This window comes from Cydia pomonella, chromosome 24 (assembly GCF_033807575.1).
Source record: "Cydia pomonella isolate Wapato2018A chromosome 24, ilCydPomo1, whole genome shotgun sequence".
NCBI lineage: Eukaryota > Metazoa > Arthropoda > Insecta > Lepidoptera > Tortricidae > Cydia > Cydia pomonella.
The window spans coordinates 10,861,569-10,883,659 of NC_084726.1; the positions used below are offsets into that span (position 1 = coordinate 10,861,569).

The 22,091-nt window shown below is 34.2% G+C and overlaps 2 long non-coding RNA genes across 2 annotated transcripts; one reads left to right on the forward strand and one right to left on the reverse strand.

The window, feature by feature from the left end:
• The first annotated feature begins 761 nt into the window (after positions 1-761).
• LOC133530933 (uncharacterized) lies at positions 762-1,902 on the forward strand. The gene is made up of 2 exons (XR_009801410.1): positions 762-1,346; positions 1,403-1,902. It is a non-coding gene; the product is annotated as an uncharacterized LOC133530933 (long non-coding RNA).
• Positions 1,903-13,013: 11,111 nt separating this feature from the next.
• Positions 13,014-14,544, reverse strand: LOC133530930 (uncharacterized). Its single transcript, XR_009801407.1, has 3 exons — positions 14,390-14,544; positions 13,364-13,381; positions 13,014-13,075 (listed from the first exon to the last, which is right to left on the reverse strand). It is a non-coding gene; the product is annotated as an uncharacterized LOC133530930 (long non-coding RNA).
• Between the last annotated feature and the right edge of the window lie 7,547 nt (positions 14,545-22,091).

Below are 22,091 nucleotides of genomic sequence, written 5' to 3' on the forward strand. Positions count from 1 at the left end.
CGCGCATGATGAAATACATTATATGGTTTTTTTTTTTTATAAAACTAAATGACACTTTTTATAAAAATATGTACTTATCCAAAAATTGTGTGTGCACGCACGGCAGTCCGCTCAGTGCTTAGCGGGCTGCGTTTGAAGAAGGGCATTAACTCACAGCGCTTTATTAAAGGTAGTTTTACTTATAATAGATAAAATAATATAAATAATTGTTGTTACTATCAAAAACACTTTTCTGTACCTTTTTATTGGTATGTGATTCTTTCTGAAAAAAAAACAGTGTCATTAGTAGATGTAGCTGTAAAAGATTTTTGCTTACTATGAGAATAGAACACTAATTAATATACAAAAAAAATCGTACCCATGAATTCTGGAATTTGAATAAAACTTTAAAGTAAGTAATTGAGAAAATTTTGCTCTTAACAGTCTATGGCACAAAAGGAATACGTTAAATTGTTTGTTTACCAAAAAACAAAGCCAGTTATGGTTATTATGCTAGGTTGGGCAGATCCTTATACAGGATGTTTATTTGGCTGTCTCACCTTGACATTTTCTATGGGAGGCTAAATTTATTTTCGCGATTTTAGGGTTGGTCCCATAGTAAAAGTGGCTCAATATGATGTATATTATATTTACCCCGTAAATTATTGCAGGTGACTTAATAAACATCCTGGAAAGACAGCCTTTATTTGTAATTATATATAATATTATTACAGTCAGAACAGTTTATATACCTCTTCCTTAGTGTGTTTTTGCTCCTGAAAAAAGATTTTTTTTGCTTACTACGGACTTTCCAATTCAATTTAAATTAAATTAAATTTTATTTATTTCGTCATCACAGGTAATAGATAGGTGACAGTATATTCATATAGAATTATGTACATCAGCCTTTATGAGCCGTTGAGGGTAACCTATCGATCTTCCGAAACTGACTTGTCCGATTTTCACTTGTCCGAAAACAGTTCCCCGATTTTTTAAAATCCATCTGCTTTGTTTACCATACTTACGAAACGCCGCTGGTTTGTTTCCCCGAATTAACGTTTTCCCGAAACTCAATAGCCCGAAGAACGTTTGCCAACTTTATTGTTTGACAACTGATTTGTTACCCCACTTTTCATAATTCCGATGCTACGTTACACCTAAATTTCATTTCCCCTAATATCATTACACCGACTGCCATAAAAAAAATTGCAACAGATTTTATTAATTATTCCCGGCATTTGGAAATTTGTTGCTTGTCGCTTTTTTGTGTTATGATTTGATTTTTGCGACTCTCGTGCTAGAACAGTGGGTTAAGTAGGTTACAACTGCGACTCCGCGGAAAAAAACTGGCACGAAAAGTGGGTTAGGTTAGGTTAGAACTGCAACCCCGCGGAAACAAACTGGCACTAGAAAAGTGGGTTAGGTTAGGTTAGAACTGCGACCCCGCGGAAACAAACTGGCGCTAGAAAAGTGGGTTAGGTTAGGTTAGAACTGCGACCCCGCGGAAACAAACTGGCGCTAGAAAAGTGGGTTAGGTTAGGTTAGAACTGCGACCCCGCGGAAACAAACTGGCGCTAGAAAAGTGGGTTAGGTTAGGTTAGAACTGCGACCCCGCGGAAACAAACTGGCACTAGAAAAGTGGGTTAGGTTAGGTTAGAACTGCGACCCCGCGGAGACAAACTGGCGCTAGAAAAGTGGGTTAGGTTAGGTTAGAACTGCGACCCCGCGGAGACAAACTCAAACATACACATTGCAAACTCATGCGATTCGATGTTTTGACACAGCGGAAAAGTAATATTTCGGAAGTAAAACTTTACGCCAAATAAATTAGTTGGCAAATGAAACTTCGGGATTTCAATAAGTGGCGATTCGAATCATAAGCGAAATGAAATTGCGACGAAATAAAAATAGGGGACATAATAATATGGGAAACGTAATTTCGGGCAATCAATAATTACGCGAAGTGGAAAAAAGGGAAACGTTTTCGGGCTAATAATATTCGGAGTAACGAATTTCGACATTATGATAGGTAACCGCCGTTGAGGCGTAAGACATTTAAATTGCAATTATTTAAGCAAAGATACTTAATATAATAAGTACCTTAATTTTAACATTATATAATTCAAACTTCAAATCATTCAAAAATACCATAATATAATAACATGTACAACACACCCTTAAATCTATTATTTATTTAAGTTGAGAAATCATTTAAATTATTACTTAAAGAAACATAGTTACCCATTTACTGGAGTCGTAATAGCCCTGAAAGTAGAATAAAGTTAGAGATACGCGTAATAATATGTTTTTTTGTACAAAAGGTCAGTGTCGCCATACCGGGTGTTTCCTGTAACACGAGAAAATAATTTAACCTTATATTGTACTCCTAAAACGATACTTATAACTTTTGATTAACAACTTTTTAAAAATATATTTTTTTTTGTATAATTTGATATTTAGAGACAGTATACATCTCTAATAAAGTATATATTATTTCATCGATTCCATATTTCTTACTGTTTGTAAAAATGGACATGTAAAACTGCCCCTGTGGCCTATTTGCTGAATAAATGTTTGATATTTGAAATCTTTAGATTTTATCTTTTTCATACAAATTTAATATTATTTTCAATGTACGCTGACATCAGTGTGTTTGACGTTGCTTGTGTGTTAAACGTAACAAAATTCGCAATACATTGTGTCTTAGAATTAAGTTCAATGTGTAATAAAAATCAAAACATAAGTTATTTTTAAAAGTTGCTGAACAAATATTGGTCAGTTTGAGGAGTACAGCCTACAGTTTAATTTATTGCTCCTGTTACAGAAAACACCCGGTATATACTCTGATTCAGCTGCACTTTTATTTCCGTACCTATTCATCTATTACTTGTAGCTGCTCTGTCGTAGTACAATAACTGATGACAGTGAAGACATAGCCAAGTATATTAATTTTGTTAAGAATAGAATAGAATAGAAACGCAAACGCAAACAGAAACAGCAGAAACGTTTAAGCAGAAACGTCTGCAATTGGAAGCGCTGGTTAGCGGTAAGAGCGTGCAACTTTCAATCCGGAGGTCGCGGGTTCAAACCCCGGCTCGTACCAATGAGTATTTCGGAACTTATGTACGAAATATCATTTGTTATATAACAGTCGCTTTTCGGTGAAGGAAAACATCGTGAGGAAACGGAACTAATCCCAACAAGGCCTAGTTTGCCCTCTGGGTTGGAAGGTATTGGCAGTCGCTTTTCGTAATAACTAGTGCCTACGTCAATTCTGGGGATTAGTTGTCAAGCGGACCCCAGGCTCCCATGAGCCGCGTTTGCGAATTATACCACAAAGCTTAGAAATAAATGAAAAGTAGAAAATTCACTGTCTCGGGCGAAACCCGAACTCGCGGTTCTGTATCGCTTATCTGCAAAATTTCGGTTTCGCCATACAAATGTTTCGGCCGATGGTTCGGTTTAGGCCATATTGCCGAACCTTTTGGCCGTACCATGGCTGTATTTTCGGCAGTTTCCGACCGAAGGTTCGGTTTGGGTTAAGACTAACAAAACCGAACCTTGATTACAATTTCAGCAAGAAGTCCGGTTTCGGTCAGTGAATACATTAACAGAAATTTACTTTACGTACATGACTACCGCCGCCACTGCCACCACCGCCGCCGCTATTGCCGCCACCGCCGCCGCCATTGCTGTCACCGCCGCCGCCGCCATTGCCGCCACCGCCATTGCCGCCGCCGCCGCCGCCATTGCCGCCACCACCATTGCCGCCGCCACCACCATTGCCGCCGCCACCACTATTGCCGCCGCCACCACCATTGCCGCCGCCGCCGCCATTGCTGTTGCCGCCGCCACCGTTGCTGCCACCGCCGCCGCCGTTGCTGCCACCGCCACCACCATTGCCGCCGCCGCCGCCATTGCTGTTGCCGCCGCCACCGTTGCTGCCACCGCCGCCGCCGTTGCTTCCACCGCCGCCGCCGTTGCTGCCACCGCCACCGCCGTTGCTGCCACCGCCGCCGCCGTTGCTGCCACCGCCGCCGCCGTTGCTGCCACCGCCGCCGCCATTGCTGCCACCGCCGCCGCCGCCGCCGCCACCACCGCTACCGCCGCCGCCGTATTCGTTACTATCCTAAAAATAAGAAAACTAATTTATTCATCAATACATTTTACACAAATTCAATTTAGTAAAATAAAATTGCTGGACCTGGAGAGTCATTAGTCAACCTATGTAAGAAACTAAAAGGTTAGTTTGATATAACAAGTAAGAAGAAGATCTTCAAATAAGGAGTGTACAGATTTTTAAAGGGTCGGCAACGCGCATGTAATACCTCTGGAGTTGCAGGCGTCCATTGGCTACGGTGACTGCTTACCACCAGGCGGGCCGTATGTTTGTTTGCCACCGTCGTGGTATAAAATATGTAACATTAAATTATAGGTAGCCGGAATTTTATCTTTGATTTGAGTGAACAAGAGCGTGTAGACAGAACAGGATAGAATTAAAAGCGTTGGAGACCTTCAGAAGAACCTCTCCTGCGTAGGTGCTCGATGTAGGCACGGTATGTAGGTACACTACGAACAGCGGCTTTGCATATGTGGAATTTCAAAACAGTGTCGTATACGTACGTAAGCTATTACTTTGTACACTTTTGATAAAGCTAAGAAGCCGATAACTTACCTTTCAATTCAATAGTATAATATAATACTCGTACAGATTTCTGCAGAGTATTATGGTAGCAACTATATACGTCACGTCTCCGACAAAGTAGACCTTTTAGTGGAATTTCCCAGCCGCTCTTGGAAGCTGCACATGGTAAAGTACTCAACTAATTTCCATGGATGGGACTAGCAATATTTGCAGGGAATATCAATATATATCGAGGGCTTCATGCTAAAGGGGCGTATAAGCAAGAACCTTTTCAGGAGACACAAAGAACTGAATAACTTTTGTTACAATGTACCGATTGTTCTACAATTTTGCATAGAGTATTTAAATAACTATCTTTTTCATAGCCTAGTTTCGTTCTACGTATTCTAAAAAGCAGTAATTATGTAGTTACGCCTCTTTACCACGACAGTAATTTCCGACATTTATGTTGAATTTTTTTGAAAAATACTTGAGATTTATGGTCGTATAATTCTTTTTTTTTTCTATTCGATAATTTAATCATGAAAGGTGGAAATACTGTTAATAATTCGACATACTTTAAAATTACAGTAATTTAGTCATCATTGTGTAGTTTCTTCTATTTTTTCTGATTTTTATACGCCGGTCTGGGCTGACGAATCTATCGTGTAAGTATCCTTTGTGGTCGTATAATAGGGCGCCAAATTATTTATATATATACGAGTATATAAATATGCGTACCTCTCCACCGGATTCGTCATCATCCTGAATGAGAAAGCACATTTTATTTTTCAATACTTTTATACTTTTGGCAAGTATAAGGACTATAAAGTTAATTGAATCTTAAATCGTAATTAACCTGTTTATGTGCAATAAAGTGACATATATACATAATATATACTATATAGCGATTTTTTTTAATAAAAAAAAATTAACGTACATGTATTCTGGATTGCTCCGAACTCCACTGAAAATTAAAATATGATTTCAACATTATTGCACAGTACAAGAAACAGCAAGCATATAAACCATGGACTAAACGTTGACGTACATAGGGTCCGAGCAAATGGCGGAATAACCAACCACCTATGCCAGTCCAGCTGGGATGGAAGAGGCTACAGCGAGCCTTGTAAACTAAATAATTGCTAAAATATCTGGCGCAGAAGGCAATGGGAAACCACTGAGGCTACATTCCCAAGAAAGTCACATGAGAGAATGGCGGGAGATCGTGAGAAGAGCTGTGTCCGCCTCTACTACCAATATGGACGCCTCAACGTAACCACGACCGCTCTGTCAAGGACGAAAAGACAGAGAAGAAGAAGAGGGTTTTAAAGTTGGGTAAAATAAATAAGTTTGTAAGACAATATGTTATTATTAATCTATACACCGTGTTTTTATAATTTCATTATTTTCAAAGGTGCATCCCTGGGCTTAAATTAAGTAACTTTCTCAAAGACACCGGTATTCTAATTAACTCCATTTCGGAGATAATCAATAGTTAATTTTTATCTTATAAGTCCCCTACGAGCGTGTACACTTTCCTTAGGGCCTGTTTAAGTTGATGATTGATTAGTGTTTAGTACAAGTTCATATATTTGCTACTAAACGTAAGTACTATCTGTCGATCGATGTTCCAAAAGACATTGATATATCACAGTTCTCAATTGTTTGGTTGAGTTAAATGTAATGCCCGTGTTACAACAACGCTATATGCAACATTTAATAACCTTTTATAAATATAAAAAAAAAAATGTTTTTCTGAAAATTGACTACGCCATTTAGTTTCCTTAAACGTACTTATCGATATCCCGAAGCTAACGGAATTCAATAAAAACACGGTGTATATATAAATGCACGTGTCCGGACTGACTGAATGATTGACTGATTAACGCAGAGTCGAAACTACAAAAGGTTGCATTTATAAAGTGTACAAGAGATAAGAAGCGATTTTGAAAAATTCAACCCCTAATGATGTTGAAAAGGGGTTGAACGTTTGTATGGCACTCACGTTTTATTTTAAGCTAGGAACTTGAAACTTCGCAATAAGCTACCTTATTCATAAACGTCTACTAAAGTTGACAAGCCGCTTTAGTTATGAATAAGGGGGAAGATGTTTAATATAATACGTGAAATGTAATTTCAGCGTTTTTGAAAATTCATCCCCTAATAGGGTTAAAAAGGTTTGAAGTTAAGGTTAGAAGTAGGTTAGGTTTTTGATGTTAGGTGAGTCAGTCTCAGTCAGAGAAAAATCCCAATTTTTAGATGATTGTATCTTAATAACCGGTTCAGCTATATTCATAAAATTTGGGGTCCTACTTAGCCTTAACGGTGTTAATAAATGAACCAAATTTCATATGTTTACGCTTAATAGATTTTGAGTTACGTAGGGGTCAAAACTGACTCCAAATGGTTCGTGTAATGTAACACACAGCCGCTGTGTCGTAAGTTCTCTTCTTTTGAACTTGGCTAGACACGCTGCCTCGTGTCTACGAGTAGATGCAATAATGATTAGGCATATGATTACTTAGAAACTTATAAAAAAATAGAAAATCTCCGTACCTGTTTATGTGCCTCAGAACTCCACTGAAAATTAAATCAATATATAATTCTATTTTATTTTAGTTTTCAGCAATAGCCACAACAAATCTTAAAAAGGGTATGAAAGAAAAAAATAAAACAAATTTTCCTTACTTCGTCATGATGGTTTTCATGCCACTGAAAATGATAAAAAAATATATATTTTAATAGTTTTTGGCATTACGTATTAATATGTTCTAAACCAAATCTTAAAAAACTTATAAAAATAGGTATTCTTACTTTTCTATGAGCATCTGAATGCCACTGAAAATTGAAAATAATTTATTTTATATTAGTTTTCGACAGAAGCTAGAAGCATTACTACACCAAATATTAAGACATTTATGAAAGAAATAAAATAAAAAGCATTCCTCGTTATTATACCAAGCCTATTTTTTTAAAGATAAAATAAAATAAATAAAAAATATCGTACATCATCATGAGTATTTTGGCTCCACTGAAAATAAAAAAATTCTATATTAACCTTTCAGCAGAAGCTTTACTACATTAAGCCTTCGAAAAATATGAAAGAAATTGAAGTAAATAAAAATTATATAAAAATTAAAACTCATACATCATGATGATGATGCCTGTGGTTTTCGCCATCGTGCTGAAAATAAAATAACAATGTTTTTCTACTTGCCGACTGTAATGGTTGAATAAATACGTCATACTTTTCACTATGGGACCCGTTTCAAGTTATATATATTCGTATCGATACGCTTTAGTTAACTATAATAAATTTGACCAATCACATGCCGCCGCTGTCAAGAAGCCGAAACAAAACGATAGCTAAAATTATTTATTTATATTAGGTTGTATAGTAGAGACAATTGCTTCAAAGGTTAGACCACGTATGTGACACCCTGAAAATAGCAATATTTCATTTTATTTTATTTTATTTTATTGTAACTAACTCTTGCGGCCTTACAGTTGACCCCAAAACGCTCACACGATAGTACCCATACAATGCAAATTTAATAAATAAATAAATAGCAATATTTCATTTTATTTTATTTTATTGTAACTAACTCTTGCGGCCTTACAGTTGACCCCAAAACGCTCACACGATATACCCATACAATGCAAATTTAATAAATAAATAAATTATAAATTATACAAATAAGTAAATATTAGATTACAATTAAATTTAATTATTTCAAGTTACAGCTAAATAACATTAAATTACAATGAAATTTTATTATGTCAAGTTACAGCTAAATAACATTAAATTACAATTAAATTAAAATAAATGTCACTTTGTAATTATTTATGTGCGGACTAGATGGTTTGCAAAGGAAACAATTTTTGCTTTTAAAGTGTCATGTTGTCGGCAAATACGTCAGCGTCCTTGATCTGTGACAGAAACTCATTAAACAGCTTAATGGCTCTGGCGGTAGGTGCATTGCAGGCTTGGTGTGTTTGAGTTTTACCGGCTGCAATGGCAAATAGATTTCGCGCGCGTCTCCCCTTACGTGCTACCGCGGTTGTGAAGTTATCCGGTACAAATAAACTATGCAGGAACTATTAACTATCGAAAAAAAAACTGTCCAAAATTTAATTTAGCAAGGAGCAGTACCAGGGCATCATGGGTTCATGACTTACGAGAAGGCCGGACGCGTACCACGCGTATGAATTATATCGCGGCTGCTCGCGTATGTTAGTTGTATACTTTTGGTTTGTTTACCTATATGCTTCTACTAGTTTAAAGTATTATTTTTGTTGACTCAAAGAAAAAGTATTACATACAATAGTGATATAATCAAGATTTTCAATTTCGTACCCAATAAGGCCACTCAGCAAGCTTCGTGGCCTTAACACGGTACTCGACTGAAAAGCTCTCCATTATATCACGATCGTATAAAATACTATTTCATGTTAAATTTGGACAGCAGCGCTTATATTATTTGAAGATTATGAAGGAAACAGAATACAATAAAATATATATATAAAAGAATTCGTACAGATTTATGAGAATCGATGTCCCACTGAAAAAATATGTATATATTAAACGTTTGAAAATTATGAAAGAAATGGGATATATTCTTCTCACTTTTAAAAAATATATATTTTTGAGAACAAAATGCTCGGAACTTTTACATTATTTTCGTATTTTGTACAGTCAACTTTAATGAAAAAAAAAATATATATAAACAGTATTTTTACATTTTTCTGATCCTTGTGCCACTGAAAATAGAAAATAAAGTTTTCACTTAACCTATTCGGAAAAGGGCCTTTCCTGCTAGAAGAGATGAAACTGTCACTTTTCTGTTCGATTACAAATTCTTTATAATCGATTAAATGCATACTATATTGTTTACTTTAATAATATTTTGAAAAATGGTAGCAAAATTAATTCCACCCTGGGCGTTGACACTTCAATTCCTCGCTAAGATCAGGATTCAATGTACAGTAGTACGCTGCAGAGATAACTGAATTCCCTGCAAACAAGTTTCTATGTTATCTGTATGCCCACGCACGCCATGATATGTCATTTTGCATATCTTATTGAGACACAAACGATTATTTCATCTTAAAATTCGACAAACTATTAACTATAAAAATTATAAAATAATTAAAACGTTTTTTTTCTTACTTTATCATGATACTTCTTTTTCCACTGAAAATTAAGAGATAATATTTTGTTTTGAAACAAGCAAAAGATTTACTATAACAAAAAAACCTTAAAACATATGAAATAAATTGTATAAAAAAATTCGTACGTTTTTATGAGATTCTTCATTCCACTGAAAATATAATAAAAATAGGTATTTGTTTTATAAAGGAGCCAAGTTGATGTTATACCTCTCGTGCTGACTTTGATACCCGAGCAAGTAAAATAGTCTAAAATTGAACCACGAGCGTAGCGAGTGGTTCGAAAAGCTTGAGCGTTGCGAGGGTTTCAAGGCACGAGGGTTGAAAAAATTGCCACCGAGTGAAACAAAAAATATTACTTCACACCAACGCAAGGAAAATACCAACTGTAAAATATCAAACAAAATCAAACCAAATAAATTCACAATTATTCAATATTTATCATTTAACTATATATAACGAAATGATATAATTAGAACAAAACAATATTTTTTTCTTACTGATTCATGATGTTCTTCGCTATACTGAAAACAAAAAATATTTTATCAGCAACGGGCAGTGTCAGTGGGCAAATGTCTTAATAAAAAACCTTGAAAATGAAAGAGAAATACTGAGTATGAAAAAAAATGTATATTCTTACTTTACTATGAGATTCTTCGTTCCACTGAAAATTGAAAATAATATTTTGAATTAACGGCTAGAAACCGCAAAAGATATGAAAAGGAAACAAAGAAACAAAAAAATACATTTATGATAATGAAAAATAGTATAGGTAAAACTAAACATATTATTATTCTTACTTCGTTATGCCATTCTTTATTCCACTGAAAATTAAGAAATAATGTATATTACGAAGGTATACTATTGAATTAACAACGGGAAGAATCTATAACTACTCCTTAACCTTGGATAAATGTGACATTTGAATGACAACTGCAGCTTCATTACTGCCGCGGCCTTGATGCATGCCAATTTATTTAATAAAATTATTGACGGGTCCAACTTGAATGCGCAAGAATAAATGCGACTGAGGCCGCGAACTGGACGCACGAGCGATGATTCGCGCGGCACGATCAAAATGTACAGAATTAAATGAATCTGTTTTGAACAACAGCATCGGCCGCTTGCCGCGCCGCCCGCCGCCCCGCTCCTGCGCCGCCCGCCGCCCCGCTCTTGCGCCGCCCTCTCGCCACGTAAGCATCAAAATAGAAAGTTCTGAACATAACATCAAACGTGTTTTCAAAAGCGGTTGGTCTAAATTTCAAGTTGGTGGATTGTGTGTAATCTGCTTTTCTCTGCAACTTACTGTACATTTTTATTGTACTTTTAGTTTCGATTTTCAAGGCGCTATAAGCTCACATGTGAAATGAGTGCGTTCACCGACTACCTACTACTACTATTTTTTCTTATTGTCAATAGAAATAACAGTTTATTTTGTTTTTCCGATTTCATTTGAAATATATTTTTAATATAAAACAAAAAAATACCGATCCGCTGCCGCCACCCTGCAATAGAAATGTACGTTTTGTTTCTCTTTTCAGAACGCAAATAGTTTACGAGTGAATTTATTTCACCCGACATACCCGACACACCCGACAGATAGGTACTTTTTAGTAGTGGAAATTTCTCATACACATTTAATTGCACAGCACTGGATATAGATCAGGGGAGAAATTTGGGGAGGCATTTGCTCAGCAGTGGGACACGATAGGCTTAAAATATTAATAATACAGCGTATATTTTTGAAACGACCACATAACCAAAGGCTTTAATTAACACACTTTCACAGGTTTTATAAAACCGTCGATTTTTATTTTTCCATATAAAATAAATCAGTATGAAAGGTATCAATCACTACTTTCTTTTAACTCAAAACGTCGCATTTAATGAGGCGACGTCACAAATACATTGCCGCTCAAATTGCAAAATCCAAAAATTAATTATATTCTGGGAGTTGGGAATATAAGTAAAACTAAAGAAATACCGATCCGTCGTTACTCAGAAAAAAAAATAATGAACATTTAGTTACACTTTTCATAGCACCAAAAGTTCACGGATGAAATGGGTGCCTTCACCCAACATAAACATCCATAAGTACTACCCTTACTTTTTGTATTGACCACCTATGAATATTTCAGATTGTATTTGTTTTTACCAATTTCCAGTATATACTTTATTTTTATTGTAAAATCGTCTACCTACTTTTTTCTTACTTAAATAAAATAATAATGATAGGCGATAAGTCCGCCTCTTGATACCTACTTAGTAAAACTCCAACTAGTTCTCTGTACGAGTATCTTTTTAGGGTTCCGTACCAAAAAGGTACAAAAAAACCTTTATGGTGTGACTCTGTCCGTCCGTCCGTCCGTACGTTTGTCACATCGCTAAATATCTCGAGAACCATTTAAGCTATCGATTTGAAATTTGGAATAGTTATGAACAACGCTCACCCAAACACATTGAAAGTATTATTTTGTTATTCTATTTTTGATGACTATGGTAAATGCCCAATATGAAGAGGGGGCAAAATTTCAAAGTCTAGTGACTAGATCAAGTGGGTCATATCATTTGAAAGAGCTCAAATTGACCATTCCAAAAATTTTGCTTGCCAAATGCGCCCCATCCCAATTGAATGCGCCTACTAATTTCAGCATACAAGGGCCGTCTAGCGTTATTTTCTGACCCAAATATACATACTTAATCGGTAAGGAGTGGTCATGGCTAAATAACTATTGAATATGATGATGATGTAATCCTTTTATCCCTCATTAGAGACATAGGGCAACGGCTACTTCTAGCTCTTTCCAGCCGAGTCAAGTTGAGCCAGCCGCCTTCTCAACTGATCGCCTCCATGTGGTACGAGGCCGCCCTGACCGTCTACTGGCAGTCGATTGCCAGCGGAGACCCTGCTTGCACAGGTGGTTGTCCGGTCTACGGAGCGTGTGTTCGATCCATCCCCATTTCCTTATAAGGATTTCTTGGCCTATCGGTTTCTGGTCAGTCGTCTGCCACAATCTGACGTTCGAGATAGTTACTAATAACTTTTAGTAATAAATATGCAAATACATTATGCGGTGTCATTGTTTCACGAAAAAAAAATTACTTGTTAGTTATAGGTCTATAAAGAATTAATTATAAATTAAATATTACCGATCCGCCACCGCTGCTGCCACCGCCGCCACCGCCACCGCTGCCACCGCCGCCGCCACCGCTGCCACCGCCACCGCTGCCACCGCCGCCACCGCCACCGCTGCCACCGCCGCCACCGCCGCCGCCGCCGCCACCGCCGCTGCCGGAGTTCTGAAAATGTATAATTTAATGTATTTTGAGGTAACATGTTATAAAATTTGTGTATTAGGAAAATTAGCCTGTTTTATTAATACATTTTTCTTAACCTTTTTTAATAAAAAAAATTATAGTTGAAAATATAAAAAATTGATGAAATAAAACTAATCTTGAACTTGATTTAAATATATGATATTGCTTTAGATTTCGTTTTCTTTTACAACGACGTAAACAAGTGAATAATTTCTAGGAGTCTGTGGACAGGTTTTATAGCATTTACATTTATTTTTTATAATAAAGTACCTCGGGGCATATTCTTGGCTGGAAATGTACAAAAAAGTTATATGTATTTTCTGTCGCACCGAATTAATAAAAAATGTGTAGTTGAATGTAAAATATTTTTTTACGCATCCATTGCGCAAAAATGTCTGGTACAGTCAGCATCAAAAATAGCGGATAAAATAACGCTTCACAAGTATCGACCATTCTGTAGCAACTTAACAAAAAGTGATGTCTTTAATATAGAACAACTAAGACTATAAAAGATATACTTATGAACGCGAATTTTAGAAATTTATGTATATTTGGAAAAGTTATCCGGAATATCAGATACTTTTGGCGCGTTGTTTCATCCGCTACTTTTGATGCTGACTGTACGACATAATTTTGTATAGCTTTAGGAGCGTGTCAAATGTTTGCGTAATACTAAATTACTTGTGATCGTATAAAAAATATTTAGCCTGGAATTAACACGTTTGTGGACAGTAGAGGTCTGTAGACGTAACGCCCATTGTTCTTTTTATTGTGTCTGGCGTAGTGTCCTTGAGTGTGTTAAATACCAAAAAAAAAACTAAATGCCTCTTTAAAAGATTCTTGCGTCTACGATGGCCTATCGATTTTTTTAAATACGAAAATGCAGTTTTGTCTATGGACATGGGTGCAAATTGGTGCTTTAACAGCTGAGTGGTCCGTTTCTTCAGAGTAAGCCAGTCTTCGGGGAGCTGGTCAGAATTCCCCAACGCTTAAGAGGCCGTTATCGATTTTAGTCGCAAAAATGTCAAATTGATAGATTTAGTCGATGAAATTGTACACCTTTTGTGAATTAGTAGAAATAACAAGTACTGATTTCTATTAGTAGGTACGTCTTGTTATCTTTCATTTTAATAAATCAAGTTTTTGAAAACAAATAATGCCCTAAATATTAGCTTTATTATTTTTCTGTTAAGTTATTTTTTTACCGCCTATAATATTACGACTGAATTATATTAACTCAACACAAAGAGTACTTAAAACAAAGAGTTTATTAAAACAGTCGAAAACATTACGCACCGCTTCAGTTGTAGCCTTTCTATCCTGAAAATGAAAGAAATGCGCTTTGGTTTCATTGCACCTTAATTTCATTTTACCCATTTACCAAAATTCTTAGATCTCAAAAAGCTTCGTGTCAAAATACTTGAGTCTCAGATTACCTAACTTTTTTTCTCAAAATACCACATTACCAATCTGTGTAAACTTCAAATCGACGCGGTGTCATAATATCTGAATTAATGAGTGCTATTTTATGTAATTTCATCCTCTTTAATTCCAACAGATTGTTAAACAATAATTGTTAATACGACATAAGTTATAAAAATGCCTTTTATTTTAAACCTAGTTAAACCGAATATATTTAAAAAAAAAAATCCCATCGGAAATGCGGCATTTGACGAAAAATTTTTTTTTCACGTCAGCAGCTGGAACAGGGGTAATTTGCTGCTTAAAAACAGTGAGCAAAATCGCATTTTGCTCACTGAGTGAGACAAAATAACATTCAAGTGACCTTCATATTCGAATGTCATTTCAAAGTGCGGGGCCTAATACATGTTCGAAGTATTTGGATTCTATTGTCTTTGTCCCTTTCACGGCATTAGCAAAAAGAAAGAGACAAAACAGTGCATATGTAATTCAACGACATATTGACGGTTTATAATAAACCCCCGAAATAAGTCAGACCGGATCGTTCCAAAACACCCTACGAATCTTCATTCGTAATAATTAATTAATGAAATCAAAATTTAAAATTTAATAAAAATACCATATTTTACGTATTTTATTCTACAATCAAAACAATATACTTATACAAATTTACGCAATTGTTACGCAGTAAATAATTCTACTTAACGATTTTTAACGATCTCTGCTATAGTTGACAAATAGTAGTATCCGCAATTCGGACCGTATCTTACAAAGTTTTTTTAACAAAAAAAAGTTGACTATTGAACTGTCAATTGATGTTCGTTAATTCATTATTTTCGTATCATTTTATTGAAATTTCTTTCGTTTTGTTTTATCGCGGTAATTAAAGTTAATTGTTAGAATACCTTCAGAAAACATGAGTGAAATAGTGATGAAGACGGATTACATTTTTTCAGGTTGTATTTTTTGATGGCTGATTGACGTGAAAAATTGTGTGTACTACACGAGATCAAAGTTATTTACATCTCGTGCGCTTTTGAGTCCCTTACTGCGCTCAAGATTCTAAATTAGATTCACTCGCTACGCTCGTGAATCTATTATAGAATCTTTCGCTTGCACGGGACTCAAAACAAGCACTCGCAGGAATATCAAACTTTGCTCTCTTGTTGTACAAATAACTATTGACATTGAAGTGTTTTGAGACTTAGACGATATGGATAAGTCATTATGACATTCGGCCATTTTAAGAAGGAAACAGCTAGGCATTTGAGTTGTTTTGAAATTAAGGACACATAAAGACATTGGCATTATGTTATTAAGATGCCAAGAAAACAAAGCAGAAAAGCATGTATTTTAACTTTTACTCAAATTGAAAGATTGAAAAGTAAAAAAAATGGTAAACTTTTTTCTGAAAACTTAAACTTATGTAATTCCCAAAATATTACTAAGGTCAGTTTGGTTAAGCGAAACATAGAATATAAACTATATATAAATAAAAGAAACCGTATAAGAAAAATCCTTCTACTTAAGTATTTTTAAGTTAATTTTATTTGTGCGTTAGTATTATTATTTAATTATTTTTTTAATAACTTTAAGTATCTCTATCTGTTTATTTTTCGCACAAGTGTTTCTGAGACAAAAAGCAAGTAAAAAAGACTACAGTAAAAGTCTACAAGAAAGTAAAATAGCAAAATTACATAGAAAGATGTATTATGATACGATACAGAACATAATATGCTACAGTTTTATTACCGGAACCCACTGCAATAATATAAACAAGCACTCGAATAAATTTAGATTTTTTTTTTCATTAGTAAATGTGGCAATCGACATGAGTACGTTTGTATTAAATTAATTAAATTCCATAACTATGTAGCTGAGAAAACCTGAGGTTTTTAACGAATTTAAACCTTATTTGTCGACAGTAAAATTGCTTTGACAGCGTCTGCCATGAACCCTTTAGTGGTCGTTGGCGTGTTGGGCACGACAGCACACGACCACTTTAGTGGCTCTTGGCGTCAAAGCTTTAATTTACATTTAGGGACTCAAGCTGTTCATGTAATTAGTAAATTTACTATGAATTCGTCTTTACGAAGTAAACAAGTAATAAATATTTATATAAGCGCTACTTAAGATAAAAATAGGATAATAAAAATACTTACCTCGAAGAATAGGCACTGAAATAAAATAAAAAAAATGTTACGAGAAGGTAAGCGTAGCTGCAAAAATGCATCCGTGTTACGAAAGAATTCCATTGATAAAATGGGTATGCAGTTTTGCAGATGAGTGTACGTATGCAGTTTTGCAGATGAGTGTACGTATCAAATAATAAGATTCATAAACCACCAACAGCGACATAATATATGTACAGTTGACGACCGGTGTGGCCTAGTGAATAGTGACCCTGCCCTTGAAGCTGATGATCCCGGGTTCAAATCCTGGTAAGGGCATTTATTTGTGTGCTGAGCACGGATAAGTGTCCCTGAGTCATGGGTGTTTTCTATGTATTTAAGTATTTATACAAATTATGTTATGTATATCGTTGTCTAAGTACCTACAACACAAGTCCTATTGTGTGATTGGTCAATAAAAATAAAAATAAATAAATAAATAAAAATGTTATTTATTCAGGTATTAACCCATTAAATTACAATAAAAGTTTTAAATGTCTAAAATTAAATTCTATTGATACACCTCGCACTGATATACTTAAACAGATTAGCTTTTGTATTTATAATAAAATTGTATTTTAATAATACTTTACATACCAACTAGAAATAAATAAACAATTAATTATTTAATTACATTAATTACACTTAACAATTACATTAAGAAAGTTTATATTATTCACACAAAAAAACTCTAAATTAATATTAAATTGTAATTGTAAGTAAGTAAAGTAATGGTGTATTTTTTTTGTATTTGTATTTATTGTATGGTGTTGCGGCACAAGCGGTTAAAAAATGTAAAAATACCAAATATAGGGGTCTCGGCGGCGAACACATGAGGTCCAAGCGCCCTAAAGCTTATTAAGAGGCCGTTATCGATTTTAGTCGCAAAAATGTCAAATTGACAGATTTAGCGCATGAAATTGTACACCTTTTGTTAACTATTAGAAATAACAAGTACTGGTTTCTATTAGCACGTCTTGTTATCTTTCATTTTAATAAATAATTTTTTTGAAAACAGACTCACTTAATTAGTAATGATTTTTTTTCTGATGGACGTTTCGGTAAACGCGCGTAAAGCAGTAATTTAGTCGATCTTATTTGCAAATTTCGTAAAGTTTGGGCTGCTAAAAATGGTAATTTTGTATTACACATATCCTGTACTTCAACTTTAATAAACTACATTTTTGTTATTATAAATTTGAAGTAGTGTAGTGACCTCATTATTAAAAGGCAAGATGAAAAAACGATGAAAAGACAATTTCAACGACTAAATCTATCAATTTTAAATTTTTGCTCTAAAATCATTACCGGGCTTTTAAGGAATTATCCAAAAGGATTGCAAAGGTCACCGATGACCGCGGAGCTGGCAGCTTCCCCGCTCAAAGAATTACGAGTAGTCTTGCGATACAGTGAGGAAATGCTGCCATCTACGGCACCATGCATCTTTTTAGTATTTTATTTCAAGATTAGTATTATTTATTTTTAGATTTAGGGTTTAAGTATTATAGTTAAGTTATTTATTGTGTTGTAAAAATAATGCATATTTACTTCGACACCAGGCTAACAATGATTAAAAAATATAACGTTATTTTTACGAATTATCTAAAATACAACAAGAAAATAACAAAGGAATAAAGTGTTAAAATCACCTTTCCAGCAGAATTGGCCTGAAAAATAATTTTGAAATCAAAAATATGAATATGAGCAAACAACTATTATTATTGAGTAAACATTAACCTTAAACTATCCCTGTGTTTACCATATTATGAGAAATTGTATAAAACTCAAATAAGGTCTGGTAATTGTGGTCTGCCACAATTTACTTCTTTCAAACCTATGTCAAATATAATTATAATTTTTATTTAAAATTGGTAAACCCATGCCTTGTACCCTTACATACTAAGGAAAGGTCCTCAAGCCATGTCTATTTGTCTGTCCGTCGATTTCAAATATGGAAAGTTGTATACAGACATCGGATTTTAGAGGCCTAAAATTAATAGGCAGGGAGTTTCTATATTGATGAACAGAGAAAAGCATCAATAATATTATATTAATCTTTAATACCTACTTGAGTATGAACTATTCAGTTATACCCGCAGATGTTTACTTGTACTTAACTCATTTGTAATTTTATATAATTTATATTTATCCCATGTATCATAACAATTTGTTATGTAAAATGTATCCACGAATAGAGCATCGATACAAACCCGATAGGGTTTCACGGCACTTTTCTGTTTTGTTCAATGTAAGATATTTTATAGAAGAAATAAATAAATAATAAAATTATTTGCATTCAATCTCAATCAAAACTCACAAAATGAACAAAAAAGTAAAACTAACAATACAACAACTAAAGCTAAAAATTAGAAATGGGTGCCGTTCAATTTTAATACAAACTTTTAGCATAATTTCATTTAACTACTATTGAAACTCATAATAAACATTATGTATAAAAACAAAACATATAAAGTTGTTAGTCATACTAATTTAATGACAGAATGCTCTATCATCATAAAAACATTCTTCATAACAATCCTTAGGAATAATTTTACTTGTTATAACATACATTTAGTATAATAATTAAAATATAGTACTAAATTTTAACGAATGGTGACATAGTGTTCTATGATAAATATACTTGGTGTCAATCAAACTATTAAATTATACAACAATCTACCTATTCAACTTTAAAGCTGGTCGCCGTTAGGTACGACGACGAGCGAAGCGAGGAGGAGTGTTAGGTAGAACTGCGACCATATGGGGAGAACCATATGTCTTGGAAATTGTATTTTTGCTTGTTCATTTTCACTAGGCGTTTATATGAAGTTTATCTGAATCCTTTAGGAACCACAAAGGTTCCAACTCACACTGGCCGCTGCTTTGCGGTAAAATATATGTCGACAGACGTAAAGTACGGATGTAGGTAAGTTTGACGCTTAGAAAAATCGATTATGTTCCATGCAAATATAATGTTTTATGTTTTTTTATTAATTAGTAATTCAGTGTTGTTAAACTTTCAGCAAACTCAATCAAATAAAGTTTATGAACGATTTCCCGTGGTTTGATTGTGAAACCACACCTTCAACATTATGCTGTTGGTTTTCATGAATAAAAAACGTTCTGAGTATAAAATAGTATACAGAGTGAACATTATACTGGTTGCCTGTTATGCAAATACATTACTATGCTACTAAACTATAATTACTTTCGAAATTATGCAATTCGTTTTTATTGTATTTGTTTTTATACCAAATCATAATTTCTGCATATCAAAATTATGCAATTCAAATTATGAAAAATGAAATTTCGCAAATTGTTATTATTAAAAACATTACACACCCATTAGAAATACCTATCAATAATTTTGCGCCCTTGGTAGGGTACCTATCACGCAGGCAGGGTTCCCGCGCTGGATTGCGATTGCAATTCTCTGCGCGAGAAAGCTGCCCGCGCGGGGGTCGCCCGTTGCCTCCCTCAGCCGCTTGCCCAGTGCCTTGTGGAGTATCTGTGCCCCTCTGCCTCACGAACCAAGTGTCTCGACGCCAAATGCGACGAATTCGTATTGAGCATTATTTCGGAGTACAATGATATAATACAACAGTTCCAAACTTACTTGGCAATTTAACCGCCTTTGTTTGTGTTTGTCCGAATTGTACGAAATCGTCGTTGTTGTTAAATAAACTTGACCAGTTTTTTAAGGACGTTTAATATGTCCTTAATTAAGTTTTTTTTTATAATATTAAAATTGCTCGAAAAGGTTAATTTTTATTTTCTAATTTAATGTAGGTTTAAATGTATTAAAATGTATGTATGTAAATATTTAAAATTGCGTACCAGCTATAAAAACAATCAAAATAATAAATTATTATTTTTTGCATTATTAAAGCAAGTAGGCTCTCTGGAAGTATTAACACCTAGTGAGTGTGGTTCTGAGACTGTGTGGTTTTTTTAATCTGATATTGATAAAATTTGGTAAACTTGAAGGTTTCAGAATTTTCAAATTGAACAAATTTTATCTCTGCAGGGAGATGTTGATAAAATTTGTTAAATTACGTATAATAAATAAATAAAAAAATAAATGTATTTTTCCACTGAGTTACCAAATTATGGAGTTGTTTACATTGAATTACCATGCGTTTTCGTAAAACAGAGGAAAATATTAAGACAGACATACAGTAAAATTGTGCTTATATAAGAAATACAACAAAATGAAAATGAACAAGCATTTCCTTAATTAAAAATTTCGGTTAAAATCGAATCCATTCAAGTGTTTAATTTTAATATCATGGTCGCATTTTTTTCTCTTGTCATATCATTTGTCACTTTCGCACTTAAAAAGGTATGATGACAGATAATAAAAAACCGACCATCTTAGCCCTACGAACAAAGTTGACTCTCAAAGAAAAGTTGACTCTCAAAGGCTACGCCATCTGCTGACCGGCGCGGCGGGTTAGCCATACGCTTGATCGCCACCGACGTTTAGATTTTTGCAATTTGTAACTTTGTTATAAAGGGTAACAAATTAAATTAAAAAAATACAGTACCTTCTTTTTCTTGTTGCCGTGCTGCGAATAATATGAAATATTACATGTTACATGTGTAACGTGTATTACATGATACGAAGAATTAAGGCAAAGTATGCAGTAAGGTATGCAGGTAAAGTAAAAATGACAGAACTCAGCAGATGAAATATTTATTACTTTTATAATCATACATCAGGGTTTTCGGTGCGCGAAAGATTTCGTCTATTTATAGCTTTGTTTATTATATTTATATAATTAATATAATATATTTATTTCCCTATATAAATATCTTTAAAAATGAGGATAGAAATAGGGTGTTAAAAATTATGAAATAACTGACCTTTAAAGCTTTCAGTTTATTATAATAATTGTTGACTTGAGTATATGTATTGTCCTGAGAAAAAAAATTCAATGAATAAGTAAGTAAGTAAATATTCTTTATTGTGCACCATACAGTTAAAAATAGACAGGAAATGAAAAAAACACGTAAATGTTAGATAACAACAGGCGGTCTTATCGCTAAGAAGCGAACTCTTCCAGACAACCGTTGGGTAGCAGGAAACTATAAACTGATATTTATTTTAATGTATTTTTTTTCCTATTTCGATAATATTTGGTGAATTGAGCCCTAAAAAAATCCTGTGAGTTCTGAAGTATGGTATTTTTGTAACTCAACAGAATATTACACACATTGTTTGGGGACAAGTTGTGATTTAGTATTTATTACACCCAGAATAAGGACTTATTTATTTAGACCAGTCAATTTTCATCTCAATGAGCCAAGAAAAAATCGACAAAAAAAGCAACCAAAGTAAAAATATAAGCAACAGTGTAATTTCAGTAAGAATATTTATAAAATTAGGGAAGTGTTATATTATT